The sequence below is a fragment of the Dendrobates tinctorius genome, unplaced genomic scaffold (genome assembly GCF_039654945.1).
Source record: "Dendrobates tinctorius isolate UK_male_01 unplaced genomic scaffold, ASM3965494v1 ptg000730l, whole genome shotgun sequence".
NCBI lineage: Eukaryota > Metazoa > Chordata > Amphibia > Anura > Dendrobatidae > Dendrobates > Dendrobates tinctorius.
The window spans coordinates 55,001-60,000 of NW_027362371.1; positions in this window are offsets into that span (position 1 = coordinate 55,001).

Here is a 5,000-nt window from a genome sequence, read left to right on the forward strand (position 1 = left end):
CCCCCCACTAACGTAGGGGCTCGGGAAAGACTAGTGGCGCGGAGCTCGGCAGCGGCGTGGAAACGCCACCCACCGCCGCCGCTCTCGCTGGTGCCCGCCGCGGAGGCCGCCCTTCGGGCGATGCGTGGCACGGACCTCCGCGGGCAGGGCTGCGCATCTGGAACTTCGAAAAGGGCCGCCCTTGCTAACACTGTGCTTCCCCACGCGGGGAGCGATTCGGACGGCTGGCCCCCACGCCGGGGTGGGTGGGCGCCCCGCCGTTCGCCCGCGTGGGTCGTCAGACCACTGTTCATCGTTCGGTGCGATTCAAACTTCCCACAGCTCGGCCGCCTCCGTCCTCGAACGGGAGGTGACGGCCGGCGTGCGCGCCCAAAGATAGGTGGTGGAAGCCCGGGGGTACAGGAGGAAGGACACCGCTCACCGTAAACCGACGCGAGCTCCAAAGCCCGGGTCGAGCGAGCAGCACCACCTCCCCACCCGGGAGCGCCGTGCCAGATCGATCGGAGGATAAGACCGCTCTGAGAGGACATGGACGAGAGGGGCGTCCGCCTTCCGGAGCCCCCCCTTTCGGACGAGGACTCCGGATTTGCCCCCCGAAAGCCATCACCTCCAGAGAACCAGGGACCGCCGAGGGAGGGTCTGGTCAGGCTTGGGTACCCCAGCATTGCCTCTCTCGCTTGGGATGCACGATCGGCAAAAGTCCCTCTCGGAGCTGTGGAAGTTCGGTCTCAGCCGGAGTGCGCAACTTCCAGACGAGAGGGACCACATGCCAAGTCGCCTACCCAAGTCGGGGAACCAGAGAAACAACTGCTTTCTATCGGGGTAGAGAGACGACACTCTCTCAAGTACATTCTGCCAGAGGTGCGCATTCCTATGTATTTGCATTGCGGGACAACGTCCCCACTTTAAGGGGACGAAGTCGGAACTGTACCCGGCCTCAAGTCACTGTAGGGCGGATGCGGCACCTAGAAAATTCCTCATTCCGGTTCTTTTTCACTTAGTCGTTTTTTTTTTTGGCAAGAATGTACCCCAGGATGGCCAAAAAGCCAAAGCCAGGGACTGAGAACCATCGAGCATGCTCTGAGGGGACATAGTCAGAGGGGGCGTCCGCCTTCCAGAGCCCTCCTTCCCACGAGGACTCCAGATTTGCCCCCCCCCCCCTGACAACAGCCATCGCCTCCAGAGAACCAGGGACCACCGAGGGAGGGTCTGGTCGAAGCTCAGGTACCCAGGATAGCTTCTCCGGCTTGGGCATGGACCGCCAGACAAAGCCGCGGACCATGAACCATCCAGCCTGCTCTGAGGGGACATAGTCAGAGGGGGCGTCCGCCTTCAAGAGCCCTCCTTCCCACGAGGACTCCAGATTTGCCCCCCTGACAGCCATCACCTCCAGAGAACCAGGGACCGCCGAGGGAGGGTCTGGTCAAAGCTCACGTACCCCAGGACAGCTTCTCCGGCTTGGGCACAGACCGCCAGACAAAGCCGCGGACCATGAACCATCCAGCCGGCTCTGAGGGGACATGGTCAGAAGGGGCGTCCGCCTTCTAGAGCCCAAACTCGGCCACGGACTCCAGATTTGCCCCCCTGAATGCCATCACCCTTCAGAAGACCAGGGACCACCGAGGGAGGGTCTGGTCAGGCTCAGGTACCCCAGGATCGCCTCTCTCACTTGGGACGCACGACCAGCAAAAGTCCCTCCTGGAGCCGTGGAAGTTCAGTCTCGGCCGTATTTTGCAACTTCCACGACAAGAGGGACCACCTTCTAAGTCGCCTACCCGAGCCAGAGAACCATAGGAACAACCGCCATACATCGGGGTAGAGAGAGCCCACTCTCTCCTATATTCTCCCGCAGGTGCGCATTACTATGTATTTGCATTGCGGGACAATGTACTTCAATGAGCGGGACAAAGTCGGAAATGTATCCGACCTCCTGGAACTGTGCGGCTGCTACAGCAGTCAGAAATTCCCCATTCCGGTTCTTTTTCACTTGGATTTTTTTTTTTGCAATTTTTTGCCTAAAACGTATTCCTCCAACATGTACTAGCTCATGACACTTGAAATTTTTGAGCCAATTGATAATAACAGCTTTTTAGAGCTCAAAAACAAAAAAAATTTGAGCGAACAAAAAATGTTCGAAAATGACCTCAGCTCCTGGAACTGTTTTCGGTACACCTCCAGAGAGGCTCCCCTGCCTGGAAGTCTGTCACTGCTCAGCTCGAAATTTTTCTAAGTCCCAAAATTCGGTTTTTCATCCAAAATTCAACTTTCTGCCCAGGATCCACAAACTTTAAACCCAGTTGGGGGACCCTCCCTGGGGGCCCTACAACATACTGAAGCCCCCCTGTGGTGGAAGTAGGGGAATTTACTTATTTTTACACAAAATCACAAAATTCCATTTTTTGTTCGCAAAACACTTTTTTGTCCTCAAGAAACTTTTTTGTCCTCAAAACACTTTTTTGTCCTCGAGAAACTTTTTTGTCCTCAAGAAACTTTTTTGTCCTCAAAACACTTTTTTGTCCTCAAAACTCAATTTCTTCCATAATTCGACTTTCCCCCAAAAAACCACACATTCTACCCTCATGGGAGGCACTCTCCCTCGGGTCCCCACATCATATTGACGCCCCAGAGCGGTGGGAGAAGGGGAAATCTGATTTTTGCACAAAAATCCAAAAATCGCTCTAAGTCCAAAAATCCTGAAAATTTTTCTAAGTCCCAACGGTACTTTCTGAAAAGTGTACCCAGGCCCCTGGAAGCCTCCTAGGTACACCTCCTGAGACTCCCCCCTTCCTGGAAGTCTGACACATCTCGAAATTTTTCTAAGTCCCAAAAACTGGTTTTTGCTCCATAATTCGACTTTCCCCCCAAAAGCCACACATTCTACCCTCATGGGAGGCACTCTCCCTCGGGTCCCCACATCATATTGACGCCCCAGAGCGGTGGGAGAAGGGGAAATTCGATTTTTGATCAAAAATCCAAAAATCGCTCTAAGTCCAAAAATCCTGAAAATTTTTCTAAGTCCCAACGGTACTTTCTGAAAAGTGTACCCAGGCCCCTGGAAGCCTCCTAGGTACACCTCCCGAGGCGCCCCCTTCCTGGAAGTCTGTCACATCTCGAAATTTTTCTAAGTCCCAAAAAATGGTTTTTGCTCCATAATTCGACTTTCCCCCCAAAAGTCACACATTCTACCCTCATGGGAGGCACTCTCCCTCGGGTCCCCACTTCATATTGACGCCCCAGAGCGGTGGGAGAAGGGAAAATTCGATTTTTGCACAAAAATCCAAAAATCGCTCTAAGTCCAAAAATCTTGAAAATTTTTCTAAGTCCCAACGGTACTTTCTGAAAAGTGTACCCAGGCCCCTGGAAGCCTCCTAGGTACACCTCCCGAGGCGCCCCCTTCCTGGAAGTCTGACACATCTCGGAATTTTTTCTAAGTCCCCAAAAATGGTTTTTGCTCCATAATTCGACTTTCCCCCCAAAAGTCACACATTCTACCCTCATGGGAGGCACTCTCCCTCGGGTCCCCACTTCATATTGACGCCCCAGAGCGGTGGGAGAAGGGAAAATTCGATTTTTGCACAAAAATCCAAAAATCGCTCTAAGTCCAAAAATCTTGAAAATTTTTCTAAGTCCCAACGGTACTTTCTGAAAAGTGTACCCAGGCCCCTGGAAGCCTCCTAGGTACACCTCCCGAGGCGCCCCCTTCCTGGAAGTCTGACACATCTCGGAATTTTTTCTAAGTCCCCAAAAATGGTTTTTGCTCCATAATTCGACTTTCCCCCCAAAAGTCACACATTCTACCCTCATGGGAGGCACTCTCCCTCGGGTCCCCACTTCATATTGACGCCCCAGAGCGGTGGGAGAAGGGAAAATTCGATATTTGCACAAAAATCCAAAAATCGCTCTAAGTCCAAAAATCTTGAAAATTTTTCTAAGTCCCAACGGTACTTTCTGAAAAGTGTACCCAGGCCCCTGGAAGCCTCCTAGGTACACCTCCCGAGGCGCCCCCTTCCTGGAAGTCTGACACATCTCGGAATTTTTTCTAAGTCCCCAAAAATGGTTTTTGCTCCATAATTCGACTTTCCCCCCAAAAGTCACACATTCTACCCTCATGGGAGGCACTCTCCCTCGGGTCCCCACTTCATATTGACGCCCCAGAGCGGTGGGAGAAGGGAAAATTCGATTTTTGCACAAAAATCCAAAAATCGCTCTAAGTCCAAAAATCTTGAAAATTTTTCTAAGTCCCAACGGTACTTTCTGAAAAGTGTACCCAGGCCCCTGGAAGCCTCCTAGGTACACCTCCCGAGGCGCCCCCTTCCTGGAAGTCTGACACATCTCGGAATTTTTTCTAAGTCCCCAAAAATGGTTTTTGCTCCATAATTCGACTTTCCCCCCAAAAGTCACACATTCTACCCTCATGGGAGGCACTCTCCCTCGGGTCCCCACTTCATATTGACGCCCCAGAGCGGTGGGAGAAGGGAAAATTCGATTTTTGCACAAAAATCCAAAAATCGCTCTAAGTCCAAAAATCTTGAAAATTTTTCTAAGTCCCAACGGTACTTTCTGAAAAGTGTACCCAGGCCCCTGGAAGCCTCCTAGGTACACCTCCCGAGGCGCCCCCTTCCTGGAAGTCTGTCACATCTCGAAATTTTTCTAAGTCCCAAAAAATGGTTTTTGCTCCATAATTCGACTTTCCCCCCAAAAGTCACACATTCTACCCTCATGGGAGGCACTCTCCCTCGGGTCCCCTCAACATATTGACGCCCCAGAGCGGTGGGAGAAGGGGAAATCTGATTTTTGCACAAAAATCCAAAAATCGCTCTAAGTCCAAAAATCCTGAAAATTTTTCTAAGTCCCAACGGTACTTTCTGAAAAGTGTACCCAGGCCCCTGGAAGCCTCCTAGGTACACCTCCTGAGACTCCTCCCTTCCTGGAAGTCTGACACATCTCGAAATTTTTCTAAGTCCCAAAAAATGGTTTTTGCTCCATAATTCGACTTTCCC